The 21353-nt window shown below is 34.5% G+C and overlaps 1 pseudogene; it reads left to right on the top strand.

Moving 5' to 3' along the window:
- Window positions 1-7974: 7974 nt before the first annotated feature.
- On the top strand, window positions 7975-20950 carry LOC140621400 (V-type proton ATPase subunit E 1 pseudogene; annotated as a pseudogene).
- Window positions 20951-21353: the final 403 nt, after the last annotated feature.

The raw sequence follows: 21353 nt of genomic DNA, 5'->3' as shown, positions 1-21353 counted from the left end.
TTAGTTTCTAAATGTCCTACCAACACTGATGTGGCCTCTGACTCTAGTCTCTAATTTGAGAGACAAGCCCACAACTTCACCTCTATAACTTCCTTCAACTTTAGATGTTGGAAAGGACCAAGAGGTGAAATTGTCCTTTATCAGGTTACATTTTTTTTTTTTTTAACTGTAAGAAGAGACTGGTTTTCTTTGTGATTATTTGTTTCTTTAAGAAAATTAGAATTGGGGGATCCCTGTTTGGCTCAGCGGTTTAGTGTCTGCCTTCAGCCCAGGGCGTGATCCTGGAGTCCCGGGATAGAGTCCCACTTCGGGCTCCCTGCATGGAGCCTGCTTCTCCCTCTACCTGTGTCTCTGCCTCTCTCTCTCTCTCTCTCTCTCTCTCACTATGTGTCTCTCATGAATGAATAAATAAAAACCTTTAAAAAGGAAAAAAAGAAAATTAGAATTGAAAACAGGGTCCTTAAAGATAATTACATATATGATTCCTTTTCTAGATATTCTGGAAAGTCAGGAAAATACGTTTCATTAAACAAACAAATTCTTCCCCAAACAAAAAAAAATTCACTGACCTTTTCTTTATTGCTTCTGTCATTCCCCCAGGTTGCTGTTTTGTTTAGTTTTAACATCATTTTGTAGTACTTTGAATTTCTGTCTCATCAAGGTCTTCTGATGTTTCTGAGCAGTGATTCCTGAGAGTCCATTTCATGTCTCCATATCAACAAAATTATGAGCACTATAAATATATATGGGCATGAACTGCCACCTGTATCATCAGTCTTTAATTGTGGGTTTGTTTATGCAGAAGCTCAGATAAGACCCTTCTCTGTAGCAGATAGGAAATTCAAAAACTGGAAACACAGTAATAACTAATTTCTTGCTCAAAGACTTCTATTACCAAACTAGTAAAGAAAAGCTTACTTCAGATCTTCTTGGATTTCCACCAGATCGTGCCACAGTTCTGGGCTTTGGTCACTTACCTTGCTTCCTTATTGGAGCTGTTCTATTGATCTGTTCTACTCAAAGAATAAAAGAAAGCTCTGGATGCCAACCGCTGCAGCCTCCACCACAGTCCAAGACTGCCTCCATGCCACCTTAAACCACTGATGAGGAGACCAACAGGCATTCCCCCAGATGGCTCTATCTTTACCCAACGGCTGCTCAAAAGTGCTGGAAAACCCAGGCCTGAACTGTGTGTTTGTGGGGCCTACAGAGTTACATCCTATAGCTACATTGAGCTCAAAGATAGGAAAGAGATGGCAGATTAACTGCTCAATCTTCCTTTCCCCTCTTTCGCCAGCAATGGCCTTTTTTAAAATGTACTAGTTCCAAGCAGCATTTTGGGAGATGTCCCCAAATGTTACAGCATTGGGTTGTGTTATGATGCTAAACTGGCCCCAATTTGGTGACGCATTGCTTTGTATGTGCTCTCTCTCTTTCTCTGTCTCACTTCTTTTATCCCTCATTCCTATTTCCTGGGCAGTACACTCTGCGATTTGTTTGCAAATAGGCTCTCTGCCTCAGGCTCTGTTTTTCAGTGAAAGCCAGATAGTGTTGTTTCCTCTTCAGGAGTTTGCCTGCAGGCTCTGTATATAGATGCCTACAAATAAGGATCCTCTCTGCTGTTAAGATGCACAAATCTTCCTCTCTTCTCTCTTTTCCCCAGACATTCGCTTTATATATCAGTTCTCATGCCTTCCTCTGGGGCCGGGCCTTTTGTTCAAAAGACGTAATTTCTGTTTGTCAATGGAGTCAATGAACAACCTGCAGTAATAAAGAAAAGGGAAAGGAAAGGAAACGGAGAAAAATGTATAGCATATATTTCCTGCTACAAGCATTTGCAAACAGAGGCATCAGGGAAATGAAGTAGGGTTAAAGAACAAGGAAAATGTAGTAGATTTAAAGTAGTTTCCTTTACCTAATTAGATAGAAGTTAAATTTTTCTTCTCCCCACCTTTTTATACCATTAGCACTTATATAATTTGATCAATGATAATAAAAATATCTATCACAATTTTGCTGTTTTATTTTTGCTTTGTTATGAGAGACAAAGAGGTAAGAAAAGAAAATAAATCATGGAGTCCTAATGATGAAGATGGAGCAAGTAGAAATATACAAGAACGAGGGATGAATAAAGAGGATTGAGGAGAAAAAAAGGAAAGTGCTAGAATGTGTAGTGCTGGCTCTTAAATGTATAGTCACTCCGAATAGTTAACCTGAAGCCAGTTATCTGTCTCTTTGTAGCAGAATATCTATTAAGGTAGAGATTATGTTGGCTGTCCAGCCAAAGCTAATAAACTAGTCCCTCTGATGTTACTCAAAACAACCACCAATGTAGAACAGAGTGGGTGCTCTGTGAAGGAAGACTTGAGCGATCCTTCTTTGTTCATGTGTATTTTTGGCCAGGAGGCATCTCCAGCCCTCAGGAAAAAGACAAAGCACATACTAAAAATGTTCTGAGGTTGCAAACCCAAGCCCTGAACATATCAGTGGGTTTTTAGAACTCCTCTCTAAAGAGGTAGTGATAAGTACATGAGAGTACAGTGCCCACAAAGAAGTAGTCACCAGGAAGATGGGAAAGTGTGGCTTTATCTTATTTATTCTAAAATAAGAGTTTGAGTTTTCAGAGATAGAGGCTGTTTGGGGCATGACTTACCTGCTCTGTGAAACTTTTCTTGACCCATGCACCCCAAGTAAAGCCAAAATAACTGAGCATGTCAACCAAAAGCATGTTATTGCTGAGGCTGAAGCATGGGACACTATCAGGTAACTCAGCCTCACAAGTTCCTTGACATGTCTAGAGTGTCACTGCACTAGCACCCAACCAATTTTTGAATAATCCAGAACCATGGTCAACAGCACTGGTGAAATGGTTAGACTCCTGTTCACCTGAACTTTGCAGTAAGAGTTGAATAGTGTCCCCACCTCTACCCACATGGAATTGGAAGTAGACATGAAGAGGGAAATTCTGGAATTCTCCTTTAAAAGGAAATGTTGATCATGATAGAGGTGGGTAACTATCATTGATGATTAACAAGAAAAAGAAAAAGCAATAATAAAAAGTGACCATTAAAGATTTAGTGAAACAAATCATACTGAATTTATTTGTGATGATTATGCTTTACCAGTCTGTGTGTTCTACTCTTACTTTCTCCACCCAGCATCTGCCAGTTACATTCTAATAATGTAATCAATAATTATTGGAGTAAATGCTACAGACAAATTTAATATGCATTTAAAAAAGAAATAGGGGCATCTGGGTGATTCAATTGTTTGAGTATCCAACTCTTGATTTCAGCTCAGGTCATGATCTCAGAGTTGAGAGATTCTCTCTCTCTCTCTCTCTCTCTACCACTCCTCCCCTCTCAAAAGAATTAAAATTAAAATAAAAAATTAATAGATTTCAATTAAAAAACACTAGAGAATATAGAAAATATGATGATAATAGAAAAATCATCTGTTATCTCACCAGCAGATAAGAACTCCTGCTAATAGTTCCTATATTTCTGGTGCCATTTTATTTATTCTACTTTTACTTAAGAACTCTATGTAAGACAGGAGATTTGGTATCAACATTAGTCAGGGTTCTCAAAGAAATAGAACCTACAAAATATATAGAGATACACATAAGAGAAGACTTGCTATAGTAATTGCTTTTTACGATTATGGAGGCTAAGGAGTCCCAAGGTTGGCTATCTCAAACTGGAGAACCAGGGAAGCTGGTGATGTAATTCGAATTGAGTTCAAGACCTGAGACTAGGCATATGGTGAACAGTGTCTGTCCCTGTCTGAGTCTGAAGACCTGAGAACCAGGAAATGAGATGTCCGAGGACAGGAGAAGCTGAATGTCCCAGCTCAAGCAAAGAGCAAACTCATCCCTCCTATGCCATTTAGTTTCATTGAGACCCTCCATGGATTGGCTGATGCCTGCCCACATTGGTGAGGGGGATCTTCTTTACTGCATCTATAGATTCAAATGTTAATCTCTTTAGGAGATATCCTCTCAGACAAACTTCAGTAAAAAGATTTTACCAGCTATCTGGGCATTCCTTAGCATTGTCAAGTGAATACATAAAATTAATCATCACAGGAAGGATCTAGTTATGTTTATTTGTAATATATACAATTAATTCATTTTATCTGTATAGAAAATAATTTATTAATAATGTGCAAATTATCTATATTTCCTTATAAATATCTGTAAGTTTTGCTTATGAGCAGGTTGTGAGCACCAAGGTTATGAACTTGTGATCACATGGTCCGGTCTTGGTATACTAGGTTGCTAGGGCTGCCATAATAAAAGATCACACATACCAAGTGGCTTAAACAATAAAAATTTATTTTTTCACGATTCTGTAGACTACAAGTCCAAACTCAGAGTGTCGACAGTATGCTTATTCTGAAGTCTCACTCTCTGGCTTATAGATGGCTGCCTTTTGTCTCTATCTTCATAAGATTTTACCTCTTTTGTCCATGTCTTACTTTCCTCTTCTGATAAAGATTCTAGTCATTGCATTAAGGCCCACTCTAATGACCTCATTTTAACTTAATTACCACCTTAAAAACCCTGTCTCCAAATACAGTCACATTCCGAGGTGCTGGAGGTTAGGATATAAACACATGAATTTGGGGGTACACAGTTCAGCTTTTAACAGGGGAATAAACTTCTGGCTTCACAATTAATGAGCTACATGATACTAGGCATATTATCTTCATCTTCAGTTTCATTATATGCATATTTGAAATAAGGAAAATGTTATAGCATATCGTAAGAAGGAAATGATAAAATACAAAACACTTTATAAAGTAATTGAGATACGTTGAATAGTCATAGATGTTAGAAAGATGTACCTTTTGTAGATGGGTACACCTCTTAGTGAAAAGGTAGACTTAATCAGAGTATTATTGAGGGTCAGATACCACACAGTAGGGATACTTTAACAGGAGAACTGTTCATATCTTTGTGCTCATTTGTTTTCTCTTTACTGTTCCATTTTTTAAAATCAGGATTTCCACATTGCTGAGAAGTTACAATTCTGGACTAATATATAGTCACTAGTCTGTGTATAATATAAATCCACAAATAACAAGATAAGTAGCTGATTTTCGAGGGATTAGAGATCATTCAGGGAACAGAGAAAATTTAGATAATTCTAATTCACATTTTTAATATCATTTTTTTGTTTTCAACATTACTGAGTATCTATTAGGTAAAATATCAACTAGATGTAGCATTCCTTATAATCCTTTTAAAAGTCCTTCAAAGGGAAAATTTTTATTCTTTTTTTTCTAGATGAAAAACATAAATTTAGAGTTTAAGTAAAAAAGCTATTCATGGGAAAATCTTATGTTTTTCAAACTCTGTAGTTTATTCAACTTTATTCTTTTCATAGCTGTGTATGCTATCACCCACTGGGTATATGTGATTGATATGATGCTTTTCATAGCAATCTTTGTCATTACCCACTAGGTACACGTGATTTATTTGAGAGCTTTAAGCTCTTGAGAACTTGGAAGACTCATATCTATCTACTTCAAGTAAATTATGCAATCTCTTGAACCAAATAAATGACTTAGCATTTAATTCCATTCTCCCCCGAAGATTTAACAAACTTTATATTTTGCTTAGTTAAACAATATAAGTATTTTTGACAATATTTCTCATTAGATAATTTTTTTCCCTTAGGAGGATTTTATGCTACTGTGTTTCAAAGATGGTTTGGAGCATTTGCTTCCAGTGCCATTGACTGCATTCACATTATAATACTGAAAAATGTTCTTTGTGTTTCAAGGCCATTATTGGAAATCTCCATAGCTTTCAAATAGTCTCTTCAAGTTTGACATGGAAACCCAATGAAATGCATTTATTTCTTCCCCTCTCTAAAATCCAAAGTACACAAAAATAGTCAAAAGCAATTTGTAGACTTTTGTGACAAGTAGGATACAATGGACCAGGGACTTTGATTCTTTTCTGAAAAGTCTAAGGCATTTGATTTCATACGGAATGATATGCCAATAGCATCGTTAACCACAACAGAAACCAGGAATTAGAGAAGTCCATGGAGGTGGAATTATTTCTTCCATGTTGAAACCTGGAAACACTGCAATCTTGGAGTCAGCAAATCTAATAAGTAGAAATAGGTTACATTTCTAAGTAATGACAGAAAGAATGGCAGCAATGACACTGGCCTACATGTTCAAGCAGGTAATGAACTTGGGTGCCACTGAACACCTAGTGTGTGTATGGGCACTTTCGAATTAAGTTATATTTCTTCGGGGAACACAAATGGGAAGTGGAGAGAGCATGAGGCTCTATTCTGGGCCCATATAACCTAAAGTGAAACCAGTCAGCTGGCATGTCTCACAGAAGTAAAAGTCAAGTTGTATCTTCAGGGAAGGGGCCAAATGTGTAACAGAATTTTATGTGAAAGAGTGATCCAACCAAGCACATGTAATTAAACAAGCCATCAAATTTAAGCCAAAAAGCAGGTTTTCATTTTTAAATATGAAAGATATAAGGAATTCATGCATATGAGGAAAGTTAGCAACGCTAAAGTAATTTTAGAGATACCTAAAATAATCCAGGAAACAGATAAAAGTTAGATAGTTTTAATTAGTATTTTAGACAGACTCATGAAGAGAGCATCTAGAGAACACTTTACTCTGAGGAAAGGATAATCAGAGACCGTGGCAGCAATTTTGGAATTTAAGGTAGGATTGTGACAGTAAAATATCTGCTTGAAAGTCTGGAAGAAGAACCCTAGGAAATTTCTCACCATGTAAAGTAAAGGCAAAGAAAAAAAATTGAGAATGCTTGAAAAAAAATTTCAAAATAAAGTGTACAGGGACGAATACCTCTGAAGTTAATAAATTTTCTAATAGATGATCCAGAAAAAGACAACAAAGAAAAATGAAAGAAATAATCAAAGAAACAGTAAAAAAAAATCCCTGAGTGGAAAAAAAAAAAGTACAAATTTTCAGACTGAAAGATCTCCCTGAGTTCTAAACAGCATGAATCATAAAAAAAGATAGATATTTAAATACATTTTTTCTGAAAATTTAGAACATCAGACATAAAATGTTTTTTTAAAAAATAATAGTTTATCTGTAAAAGATAAAGCTCAAGTATTCTATTAGACTTCTTTTTCACCATTAAGACTAGCTTTTAGGGGGATCTCTGGATGGCGCAGCGGTTTGGCGCCTGCCTTTAGCCCAGGGCGCGACCCTGGAGACCCCGGATCGAATCCCACATTGGGCTCCCTGCATGGAGCCTGCTTCTCCCTCTGCCTGTGTCTCTGTCTCTCTCTGTGTGTGAGACTATCATGAATAAATAAATAAAATTAAAAAAAAAAAGACTAGCTTTTAGAAAGCAATGGAATGAAATCTTTAAAATTTTTGATGAAAACATGTTATTGAACTAAAGTTAGTATTCTACAAGGCAATTACTTAAGACTTGAGAACGGAAGTAAGGCATTTTTAGATATAAGCAATTAAAATTTGGTATATGCTATGGTGTGAATGTTTGTGTCCCCTCAAATTCATATTAAAATTGTAACCCCCACATATGCAGGTATCAGGGGGTGGGCCGTTAGGGAGGTGATAAGGTCAAAAGTGTGGAGCCCTTATGATGGGATTAGTGCCTTTATAAAAGAGACCCCATAGAGATCCCTGTCCCTTCCACCATTTGGGGACAGTGTGGGAAGATACCAGCTATAAACTAGGAAGAGGGTTCTCACGAAAATGCTACCATGCTGGCACATTGATCTTGGGACTTCTCAGCTTCCAAAGATGTGAGAAATAAATCTCTATTGTTTGTAAGTTACCCAATCTATAGCATTTTTGTTAGAGCAAATTGAATGGACTAAGACCACGTGTTATTTGTTCTTTCTGACACAAAGAGGTTGAGAGAAAGAAAAGAATATAGTCTACCAAAGGGAAAACAAATCCAAGAAATAAGATTACACAAAGTGATAGAATATGGTAGTATCAGGAAAGGAAGGCCTTAGGAGGAATGACTCTACATCAGAACAAGGCATTCCAAGTCTAGAGAAAAACATCAAGAAAAGAATAGGTAAGTTGTTATTTTTAATTAATGGAACATATCACAGACCTTACTATTGTCCCTTCTAATGTCTTCTCTTTTTCTCTTATAACAATAAAAGTTTTACCTCAGCGCATGATAGTGAAGGAAAAAATTATATTAGCTTCCCTGCAACAAACTCTGGCCATATAATTAGTTTCTGGTCAATAAGTAACAAAAGAAGCAATAATAGTAGTAAATAATTTTACTGTGCTTATTATTTTACTCTGTCAGGTATTATTCCAAGTGCTTTATAAATGGTAGCTCATTGGATAATGACCACATCCATAGGAAGTATGTATTATCACTATTTGAATTTTACAGATGAGAAGAGCTATAGCATCTTGCACAGATTAGCCCTGAATTACTAAAGTACATTACATATGCAATTTCTTGGTGCTATAGTTGAAAGGCAAGGCTCATAATCTCCTCTTCCTCACTTTTCCCCTCCCACTGGCTGGAACATGCTAGTAGCTGGTACAGATCTTTTAGACTGCAAGATGCAAACCTAATGATGAGATTGGAAGAGAATCAAGATAAAAATAGCCTAAAACATGAAGATGACATACCAGCTTTGTTTTTTAAAAGAGCAGATTATTAGTTAACAGAAATAAGTTTCTGCTTTTTAACAAAAAATGACAGTTGTTTTGATCATTGGTACAGCAACCAAATTTCATCAAACCTAGGATATTGTTGAGAAATTGGATATTAGAAATATGGCAATGACATGTGATTCTTCTTTCAACAACAACAACAACAAAAAAACAATTAGAAATTTCAGGCACAGCAAAGGATACAGTCAACAAAACTAAAAGACAACCTACAGAATGGGAGAAGATATTTGCAAATGACATATCAGATAAAGGGCTAGTTTCCAAGATCTATAAAGAACTTATTAAACTCAACACCAAAGAAACAAACAATCCAATCATGAAATGGGCAAAAGACATGAAGAGAAATCTCACAGAGGAAGACATAGACATGGCCAACATGCACATGAGAAAATGCTCCGCATCACTTGCCATCAGGGAAATACAAATCAAAACCACAATGAGATACCACCTCACACCAGTGAGAATGGGGCAAATTAACAAGGCAGGAAACCACAAATGTTGGAGAGGATGCGGAGAAAAGGGAACCCTCTTACACTGTTGGTGGGAATGTGAACTGGTGCAGCCACTCTGGAAAACTGTGTGGAGGTTCCTCAAACAGTTAAAAATAGACCTGCCCTACGACCCAGCAATTGCACTGTTGGGGATTTACCCCAAAGATACAAATGCAATGAAACGCCGGGACACCTGCACCCCGATGTTTATAGCAGCAATGGCCACGATAGCCAAACTGTGGAAGGAGCCTCGGTGTCCATCGAAAGATGAATGGATAAAGAAGATGTGGTTTATGTATACAATGGAATATTCCTCAGCCATTAGAAATGACAAATACCCACCATTTGCTTCAACGTGGATGGAACTGGAGGGTATTATGCTGAGTGAAGTAAGTCAGTCGGAGAAGGACAAACATTATATGTTCTCATTCATTTGGGGAATATAAATAATAGTGAAAGGGAATATAAGGGAAGGGAGAAGAAATGTGTGGGAAATATCAGAAAGGGAGACAGAACGTAAAGACTGCTAACTCTGGGAAACGAACTAGGGGTGGTAGAAGGGGAGGAGGGCGGGGGGTGGGAGTGAATGGGTGACGGGCACTGGGGGTTATTCTGTATGTTAGTAAATTGTACACCAATAAAAAATAAATTAAAAAAAAAGAAATTTCAGGTAAAACTGTTCAAGAATCATGGTGCCATCATAAAGCAAAATAAAATATGGATTATTTTAAACAATATATGGAATGTAACAATGGTGGATGAGGATCTGTCCTTGACATTTGGAAATTATTCCTATTTGCATCAAAGAGCACAGGGGGTTTTACTATGTCTACTTCTGTATAGGTTTAATCACAGTAGTTGTTTTAGTAATACAGAGGGTGTTCATAATTTTATCCTCTCCTTGTTTTTAATGTCTACACTTAACCCATAAACACAGCATGAGACCAGCATGTTAACACTTTTATATAACAGGTATACACCTTGCCAACCTAAATTAAAAAAAAACAAAAACTAGAAGAATTAGCAAAGTAGAAAAGCTGGAATTTGAAAAGTAAAAAAGGATATTCGATACTGACAAAAGTTTAATAGTACATATTTCTTTATCCAACTTAAATAGAAGCCAAAATAAACTGCTTGCAGTTAAGAGAAAGGGCCATAAATATTTTATGTAAAATATGAAAGTAATCAATAGAAGAAATGAAGAATAACCCTGCAGAGATATTTAAGAAGGGGAGAAAGGGTTTATTTATTCCTTTTTTTTCACAGTAGGGAGTTAATTGAAAGTAAATTGACAAATCAAGAAATGGAGTTAATATATATAATATAATGTGACATAGAATCAACAGATGAACCAATAAACAGAATGGTGAAATGTGTTGCCTTGGGGCAGTGTCACTGGGGATGAAGGTGACAGACTTTGGTAATATTTCTTTTTTATTATGTACAATTATTTATGTTGCAATAAAATAGTTCATGTGGCAGTCATCTCATGTTTTTAGCTGTTCTAATTGGTAAGAGGCCTCTGCCAACATCAAGTACATTGTATTTACCTGGGATCTGTCTCTAATTTTGAAAAATTCTAATAATCCCCTTTCTATCATTCAGCCAAAAAATCCTAATCCATTCAAGGCTTCTCTTTAGACTGCATGAAATGATCTTTACATGTCAGCTACAAAATCTCTCAAACTTAAATGCTAAGATAAATAGTTCAACTCTGCAAAATAAGCAGCAATGCCCTTGATATGTTTTCAATTTTGTGAGTGATAATAATTAAATATAAACTGATATCTGCAGAGTCATCAATGATAAATGATGAGATATGACTCTGTAACCCATGCATGGCATTTATAAAATGGTTTAACTTGGACAACTGTACAGCCTTTAAGGTGAATGGTGTTAATTCTTTCTCTATTCTAGGGGATATTTTTCTGATAGGCCTAAACTGCGGTCATGATGAGTTTTTAAAACTTTATTGAAGTATAATGTGTCTATGCAAAACACATGTATACTGCATATATAGCTTGATGAGTTTCAGTCACTAATGGTAGTATGATAAGACATTTGTTGTTGAATTTGACAATAGAGAGTTTCTTATGAAGAGAGAATAATTAGGATAAAATTGAGGCCAAAAATCATAAGTAATTTCAACACATGATGGAAAAGGTTAAAGAAAAGTGTGCTCTAGGGTGGTGGAAGGTGAGGTGGGGGGGGGGCCCTGGGTGATGGGCACTGAGGTGGGCACTTGATGGGATGAGCACTGGGTGTTATTCTATATGTTGACAAATTGAACACCAATAAAAAATACATTTATAAAAAAATAAATAAAAAAGTGTACTCTATATAAATACCATGAAAAAATGACATGAAAAATTATTATATACTGTAAACACTGAGTTTTTTAAGTAATAGTTCAGAGTATAGAGTTTTATGTTAAAAGTAGGTGTTCACCTTCCTATTTGGGATAGGAAGGTTGAGAATGTGAATGAATTCTAATCTCTGGCAGCGCAGGTGGCCCAGCGGTTTAGCGCCACCTTCAGCTGGGGGTGTGATCCTGGAGATCCAGGATCGAGTCCCACGTCAGGCTCCCTGCATGGAGCCTGCTTCTCTCTCTCTCTCTCTCTCTCTCTCTCTCTGTCATGAATAAATAAATAAAATCTTAAAAAAAAAAAAAAACGAATTCTAATCTCTTCTATTTGTTAACCTTTTAATATAATGGTGTTTCAGGGAACAAAAACCGAGAAGACATTTGAAAAATTTCATAACATTTTCAGAGTAGATATCTTTCATAGTGCTAAAACCAAAAGTTATAAAGAAAAGAAGAAAGGTAAATTGCATGGGATACCAAGGTTGGGAAGTAGGTGGTACTCAGTGTGAGCAGAGAAACCGAAAAAGAACTTATCACCGTAGCCATTGAAATTTTAGTAGAATTATCATTTATTCGCTCTGTTAACATAAAAAGTGTATTTTCAATAAGAAGTATGTCCAAGCCAGAAATAAACAGATAATTTTTAAATTGTTTCTGACAGGATTAGAAAAAGCCAAAAGCAAATCAACATTTGCATTTCAAGTTGATAGAAAGGTGGAGAAAAATGTAATATGTAAAACCATAAATAAGATTCTTGTGAGTGTTTCTCTATTGTCACTAAAAATAGGAAAATATTTAAAAATTTCTGTTTCTTTAACTGGTAATAATATTGTCTCTCTCTCTTTTCTGAAGTATATTATGAAAATATAGTTCTTTATGCCCAGGCAAGCTCTGAAGCAGCCGTAAGTTTTGGTGCCAAAAGACCTTTCCCCCTTAGCAAACTTATCTTCAATTCCATATTCCTAGGTTAGCAACATGTATCAAAGGTTCAGTAACTTAGAGTCTCCTTGGCTGACTCTAATTTTTTAATGCCATTTGTATCTATAGTATTTTCTAATTATCCTTTGAGCTATAATTGGTAGTAATAAGTACACATTTCTATAACAAATAATATTTTTATAAAAGAAAATGTTTTCATATTTATGTAGTTTTACTGTGTTAAAATTGAAAAAATTCACTAAAAAAGAGAGAGTTCCCTAATGACAATATTGGCTGCATTCTAAAAGACATGATAACACTATTTAATTTATTAATTGGAGCATATACTTCATATTACATAAGATGGAGGAAATGATTTAACCCATCCACCAGGAAAGGGGAACATCTCCCTATTAACAGCAAAAATGTGTATAGATTAAGTACGCACAATAATTGTTACAGGGATGGACAAAGGACGATCTGTGGACAAATCCTGCCTACTGCTTGTTTTTATATATTTGTATTGAAAACAGAGCCACACTTGTTTGCTTATGTCTAGTCCATGGCTGATTTTCTGCTAAAATGACAGAATTGAGTAGTTGAAACAGAGATGTGTGGCTAGCAAAGCCTAAAATAAACCATAATTGGCCCTTTACAAAAAAGTCCCCACCGCCCCCCCAAAAAAGTTAGCCAAATCCTGTTCTATGAGATATTGTTCCCCTTGCAGAAAATATAGTTTAAAAGTTGTAGGCTATATAGCTGTTTCTCATTCAGTATAACAAATATTTCTGAAGAGCACATATCTACATTCATAACTGTTACAATGTGTATGTAATCATATGAAGGCATTGAGCTAAAAACAAAGAGGAAAATATGGAAAACCTTACTTTTTCTAAGTGTAGCCATATGTGCAATCTTATTTATCACATTATATGTAAAGCAATTTTGATGTCATATTTTTTTAGTTATAAAAGGTACATCTTAAAATTTTGTGTTGCAATCTAAAAATTCAAATTTGCTTGTATGAAAGCCATTGTTTATCCTTGCTAGGGTTCTGAGAGTTCTCAAATTTTTACAAAGGAAGTATATTGTTAGCTCATTAGATTTTCTAGTACCCTTTCTTATAAATATATAAATAACCACACTTTAAGGTACTATTTAGTGATTTTACAATTTCATTCCCCTGCAAAAATAAAAACTCTACTTTTTGTCAAGAGCTACATTAAAAAAAAAAACAAAAAAACCCACAAACCGGTATACTCTTTGTATGTGGGAACAAGTAATAGACCAGTACATAGTATATAGATATTCACTTCTGCATATCAAATACCTAGCATAAAACCTTAAAACATAATTGGTAATACGTAAATTTAATCCAAATAACTTAGTTAAAAATACAAGTAATTTAATCTTCTGGAATTCATTTTCTCTTTATAATATTTTGAAGAAGGCAACAGAAAAAATATTAAAAAATGAGAAAGATAGCAATAACTTTGCAACATCTTTTCTGTTGAAAAACTCTATAATGCCATTTTATAAATAGCTGTTTGTAAATCATTACTTCTTTCATTCTATGAAGGCTGCAATATCTTATTCAACATTAAAGTCAAACATTGCTTACGAAGCAGAGGCATACCTCACTAGCCACAGTTACAAATTAGCAAGGAAATTAGAGTCTTGGTTTGGATGTGGTTGTGTACCTCAGTAGATTAAGTCTCACAAATAATATTTAAATACTAGATAACTGCGTAAGCAAGTAGTTAATAATAAAAGGGCCCAAATCTGTGAGAACTATGTGCCTATCAGGAGATCTTTAGGGCATACCAACACCTTTATTTTTAGAAAATTTCTTATTTTGGAACAGCAGCTTTCAAATCTGGCATGATTTTTTTTCTTCAAGGGACATTTGGCTATGTCATATTTGGGGATGTTTTTGATTGTCACAATTAGGTCTGCGGACAAGTGAGACTAAGATATAAATAGGAGAGGTCAGGGATGCTGCCAAACATCTTGCAATGCACAGATGGTCCCACAATAAAGATTGTCCATCCCCCCAAAGTGGGAAACTCTCTTTTAGAAAACTTAATATTGGTTTTCTTATACTAAGCAACTTTCTTTCAAATATGTGTCTATTAAAGACTCCAATAAATTTCAGAGCAGAAAGTAATAACTGAGAAGTCTATTCTTGGTACTCTGGGTACCTAGCATTTTAACATTTAACCCACCCAGAATTTAAGTGCCAAATGGTGTCAAATAGCTTTCAGCAATTACCATCTTTCCCTTGACCCATTATGTTTATTATTAAGAATGAAGAAAATTTCATATTTAAATATTATTAAACATAAACTGATATTATTTTTAAAATTTAAACCAATTTTAGAGCTACGATATATACTAAATGTGATAAACATTTTAGCTTCAAATATTAATATGTATAAATATATAAATCTTTATACATATAAATATGTATAAATATATAAATCTTTATAAATATATAAATCTTCTTCTATAAATATATAGAATCTTAAACTTTCTTCTTATAAAATTCAATTAATATCACATAATTTATTTAATCTTTAAAATAAAACAATGTTTTGCCATGATATCGCAGAGAATATATTATGTACATTAAATGTAACTAATGACATTTTGTTGAATTTTTTTTTAATTTTATTTATTTATTCATGAGAGATACAGAGAGAGAGGCAGAGACATAGGCAAAGGGAGAAGCAGGCTCCATGGAGGGAGCCCGAAGTGGGACTCGATCCCGGAACTCTGGGATCATGCCCTGAGTGAAAGACAGATACCCAACCACTGAGCCACCCAGGCATCCCATCTTGTTGAATTTTTTTTTTTAAACAAGGATTTGTGTAAATACATTGAATAAACAACTTAAAAGTTTAGGAATGATTATTTGGCTTTTGTTGAACAATGTTTAAAATTTAACTGTCATACATTTTTAGTAAAATTTAATTATGTTGGTTTATTTTTCTAAACGGACCTCGTGTTTGTGAAGGAACTCCTATTTTTCAGACTTTTTAAATACATAAGTGCAAATACCATGAAAGTAGAAATTTTCACATGGGAAAATTTAACATACTTGAGTTTCACAAAGTTCTTGATTTTGCAGATTGTTGCTCTTACTCGTTTTGGATACTGTTGGTCATTATCTCTTTAAATAGTGCTTCTTTCTCATTTTCTCTGTTTTCTCCTTCTGGAAATCTATTATACCCACTGTAAAATTTTCAAGATTTTGGATGTTTTTTATACTCTAAAATTTTATTTTTAATATATATTCTTCTCAGTTTTTTCACTTTGATAATCCTCCAGTGATCTGTCCTCCAATTTGATCATTTTTAACCTGCAAGGCCTAATCTATTTTTAAATGACATGTTTTACTATTAATTCTCTTATGTAGATGTAGATTCTATTTATCTGCTGAAATCTATCATTCTTCCACTTATTTGTTCATTTCTTATTTTGTTTGCAAATTAATCATATGTATTAGCCTTATCTGCTAACTTCAGTAACTAGATCATCTCTATAAATGCTTCTTTTGTCTTTTTTTTTTTCTAGCTCTTTAGTCATATTTTCTTGACTCATGTTTATTCTGGAAATAGTGTGTAAAAGAATTGCTAAGGATCTAGATGATCTTATCTTCCAAAAAGAGAGTTCTCTTTTTACTCTGTGAAATAGAATGAATGGCTGATCAACTTAATCCAATTTGGTGTTGTTCAAAAGAACTTTACAATGTCCATAAGCTACAATCTACTTTTGGTTTATCCCATTCCTTGCACATGACTCTCCATGGCTTTTGATTATTTGGTGGATATCATTTTCTGAAAGACAAGTGGAGGTTGACCCATCTGCCTTTCATAGCTTCTTAGTAACACTAAGACTTCAAAATCATAGAGCTTCAAAAGCTGACAAATGATTTAAAGATAAAATAGTGGTACTTCTTAAATAGATACAAACTACAAAAACTTAGAATTGCAGTACAAAGGACTGTTTTTTCCTAAACATTTGAAAATAAGTTGCAGATCTGATGCCTCAAATAAATTACTATAACTTTTCTGTCTGAAAGGACAATTGCCTGTATAATATAATCATCTACACGACATAATCATCAAAGACAAAAAATAGCATTAACAGATTATTACTATATAATCTACAAATTTCTGTCTAGTTTGACAGTTGTAATGATAATATCTTGAAAACAAAGTCAATCCTTCATGAGTTCCTTAACTTTATCTTGATTCTCATGACTTACACAATTAGTTATTCTATGTCTCAATTCTTTTCTTACAGATGATACCTTAAGTAGTACTTCTTTATAGGTAGTTTCGGGTTATGCATCCTTGCATGAATATCCTACAAGTGACGTTGAATTCTTCTGAATACATTCTACCAGGTAGCATACAATTTCAAATTGTTCCATTGCTTTTGATGTTCATTTAGATCACTGGAGCATAGTAATGTCTGCTAGGACTTTTCATTGTAAAATCACTATTTTTTTTCTTTCTAAAATAATTATTTTTATATAGAAATAGTTTGAAACTACATAAATGTGTTTTTCTTTACAAAAGTTTCCACATATTTATATCTTCATGGACACATTGCTTTTTATTTTATTCAATGGGTTACAATTTGTTGCCTCAATCATTTATCTTAAAACTCAAATCATCTTCATTTTGGCTAGTGCTAGCTTCTGTGTCATTTCAATATATTTCTCTCTCTCTCTCTATATATATATATATATATGTATATGTATATGTGTATATATATATATATATATATTTATATATAGCACATCCTCACTGTCCTGTTTGTGGAAAATGGCATATAGAAGCTAAGATGTAAGCAGTAGGTAGACTCAAAGCTTTTGGACAATTGCTGCTTTTAGGTTCTCTCAAGAGACAAAGCCAGGGCAAAACACATGTGTGTATATGTATATATGTGTGTGCCTGTATTCCCAAATCTACACTGATGCCTCAATTCCACAAATATGCATATAAAATAGTTATTCTAAAATATCACATATGCATCAAATTCTGCAATCATTTACCAAAGATTTAGATTACTTTGATTTAGATAGAAAAATGAAAATTACAATAAGCACTGGTTGAAAACACACAAATTCAGTGTGAAATGACCTAACTTTTACCTTCAATCATATCTTCAAAGATCACTCTTAAATACAGGTGCATAAATGTGAATAGTTACTATTTATTTTATTGGATATTTAATTTGTATATTCTTGCTCACAAAGAATCAGTAAAGGATATGCTGCTTGACTTGTTTTGTAATGAGTAATGTAACAAGCCTCAGAAACTAAATCCATACAATGATAGAAATTGCAACATCCATTGTTTTTTATGTATTCAGCATTGGAGGCTTCTCAGACTTTGCTTGCTTAAGAGAACATACAGAATTTTATATAATTGTTTCATTTTACAAAGATCTTATGTGCATTGAAGGAACTAATTATTATTTTCTCCTACTACTTTTCTGTGATTCTCTAACAACAAACCCAATGTTTCAAAACTATAATTATATTCTAATTTGATTTAAATAAAGCAATCTGAATGCAGTTTTCATTTCTTCCCTTAGGGACAAAGAAAATACAAAGAAGTGTTCAGTGATGGTATAATTTCCAGTGTTATTGTATTCAATTCTGGGTTTAACACTCTTTGTCACATTATGATTTTATACACCATGGTATTTTCAAACATCAGAAAAAATTGATAATTATCTTAAATATTTTAAGAATCTACTCAAAAAATGAGTGGGAAATATCAGAGAGGGTGACAGAACATGAGAGACCCCTAACTCTGGGAAACAAACAAGGGGTAGTGGAAGGGGAAGTGGGCTTCATTTGACTGGGTGACTGGGTGACGGGCAATTATTCCTGGATTTTCTTCTTTATCACTTCTTTATCACTCATTTTCTATGCTGAGTCCCATAACTCAGCATAGAAAATGAGTAGAAAACTCAGATTTTCAGATAATTTATTCTATGCTGTGACCTTGCCTGATAATTGAGGAAAAGAATGAAGGCTTTAACGTTTTATGAGGATTTGCTTGACCAGAAGTTGAAATAAAGTTTAATGAAGTCTCCGTAAATATAATTAATTTTCTGTCTCCTCTATCTACAGACAGTGACTTCTACAAAGCCACTTAGACCATTTTACAATATTTACACCAACTGCAAATAGCTTGGAAAGGTAGAACATTTGCATCTGTGGTTTAAATAATCTCATACCACACTGTACTCTAATCACAAGAATTCCCAAATTTATGGCTTGAGACTGTGTTGGATAGAAACCACTAAGAAATCAACTGGGACAAATGGAGGATGTAGTACGGAATTGCATGTAGAAGAAATTTGCTTTCTACTCCATGTTTAATGTTTAAAAGAATTAGAGAATGCTAAGTCACATGAATGAAACTGAACTCAGTGTGCATTGCATGCTCTTAAATAGGATAGAAAGATATCAAACTATTAATTCAATAAGAAAATATTGAAAATATGCCAGAAAGGGATACACTGTATTCAGTAAATACATTTCAAACTGAAGTCGCAAAAAATGATAGTACAATGTAAACTATGTTTCTTTATGCTCCATGTTCTATCACCATTGTGTAAATTCTGGTGTTTGTATGTGTCTGTATGAGACAGAGATGAAGGGGAGAGAAAGAGAGAGACAGAGAGAGAGAGAGAGATGATCTTTGTGTAATTTATTTTCTAAATGATATTTGACATCTCCAATCCAAATTTTAGGATGAATTTAACTTCAGTTATTTGTGCAACAATTGAAATAGAATTATCGTGATTGCCTAAAAATGTGAGCATTCATTTATTTCTCATTTTCTCTTCATCCACTTGGAACTTCAGTGCAAACTAGATGTCATTTTAAAACGCATAATATAAAGCTAAACTGCCAACCAACTCAGTATGATATTTGAGTACACATAGTGAAAATGTAATTAAGAATAAAGAATTAAAAAAAAATTCCTACACTTCCAGTATCTATGTTTAATTTTATAACTTTTAACATAATATCTTATTGATGTGGTGTAGCAACTGGTATAAATTTTTACCACCCACCCACCAATTTCCTCAGTTAAAAATAATCAAATATACAATTGAATATTTTTGCTTTTACTACCTAGTTTGCATTACTATGGATAAAGAAGTTAAAATAACACAATGCTTTTTTTTTTTTAACACAATGCTTTATATCATTAGTAAAGTGTGCCATTTCAATTCAAATTTAGTTTATAATTTTTGATTAGGTACTTTTAAGTCTTTTCTCATTTCACCTTGGATTATGCTTAATAGTTTATTTACATATGCTCATGGTTTTATAAGTTTCTCAAGCCAGGATGGGAGCAAACTACTTGTGTTGCTTGGTTATGATTTGTAAATACTCTATTTCAGTTCTCACAAAAACTGTAATGTCCCAATTTTCATGTGTAAATGCACTCTGTGGAAATTATTGTATTTTCAATGTTTAGGAAGACAGAGTTTAAAGAGTATCACAACTCTAACATGAAAGCATAAAACAAAAGCAAAAACAAACTATTAGGACTTCATCAAAATAAAAAGCTTATGTACAGTGAAGTAAAAAACAAAGCTAAAAGGCAACCTACAGAATGGGAGAAGATCCTTGCAAATGACATATCTGAAAAAGGATTAGTATCCAAAATATATAAAGAACTTATAGCCTTCCATTGCCACCTTCCAGACTAAGCTTGAGCCAGTGGCCTTCCAGCCTAGCACAGCTTTCTCCACGGCCCTCAGCTGATGCCGTCAAGTAGAAGCAGATTAAACATATGATGGCTTTTATTGAACAAGAAGCCAATGAGGAAGCAGAGGAAATAGGTGCGAAGGTGCAAAGAGTTCAACATTGAGAAAGGTCTCTTGTGCAAACCCAAAGACTGAAGATTATGGAATACTATGAGAAGAAAGAAAAGCAGATTGAGCAGCAGAGGAAAAATCAGATGTCTAATTTGATGAATCAAGCAAGGCTCAAGAGCAATAGATGTCAAGTCCTCAGAGCAATAGATGACCTTATTACAGACCTACTAAATGAAGCAAAACAGAGACTCAGCAAAGTGGTAAGAGATACAACCAGGTACCAAGTGCTGCTGGATAACTGGTCCTCCAGGGTTTGTACCAATTGTTGGAGCCCCAAATGATTGTTCATTGTAGGAAACAGGATTTCCCTCTGGTAAAGACTGCAGTGCAAAAAGCGATTCCTATGTACAAAATTGCCACCAAAAAAGATGTTGATGTCCAAATTGATCAGGAATCCTACCTGCCTGAGGAAATAGCTGGTGGAGTGGAGATCTATAATGGGGATCATAAAACAAAGGTTGCCAATACTCTAGAAAGCTTGCTGGACCTCATAGCCCAGCAGATGATGCCAGAAGTACGGGGAGCCTAATTTGGTGCAAATGCCAACAGGAAGCTTTTGGACTAAACCTTTAGGAGAGGTAGAGTTCATCCACTTCTCTCCTGCTGTGGCGTGGAAGTTTCTGATATTTGAAGAGATGAGACATCTGTGTGGCTTCCTCTTCGCCGTTCTCATTGTCTGTATTTGTCAGTGGATACTCTGTGTAGCTAATGCCCTTATCCTAATTGTTAACAATATGAGGAAGTTTCACTTCATATGATCAGGAAAGCTCCTTCTTAGCTTATCTAAAAGTAGCACAACTTTCATTGGCTTCTGTAGCATGAAGATGAGGTTATCAGATGGTGGTCACAGGAGCTTCACCAAGTCTCCGCTCTACCTCCAGTCCTCTGCTTCCAGTTCTTGAGCCTAGACATGATGTGTACGGTGTTCTCTGACATGAAGTCTCTGCTCTTAGGCTTAAAATGCATGG

Source organism: Canis lupus, chromosome 30 (assembly GCF_048164855.1).
Source record: "Canis lupus baileyi chromosome 30, mCanLup2.hap1, whole genome shotgun sequence".
Lineage (NCBI taxonomy): Eukaryota > Metazoa > Chordata > Mammalia > Carnivora > Canidae > Canis > Canis lupus.
The sequence above is the reverse complement of the archived record's forward strand: the minus strand, read 5'-3'. Positions and strand labels throughout refer to the sequence as shown.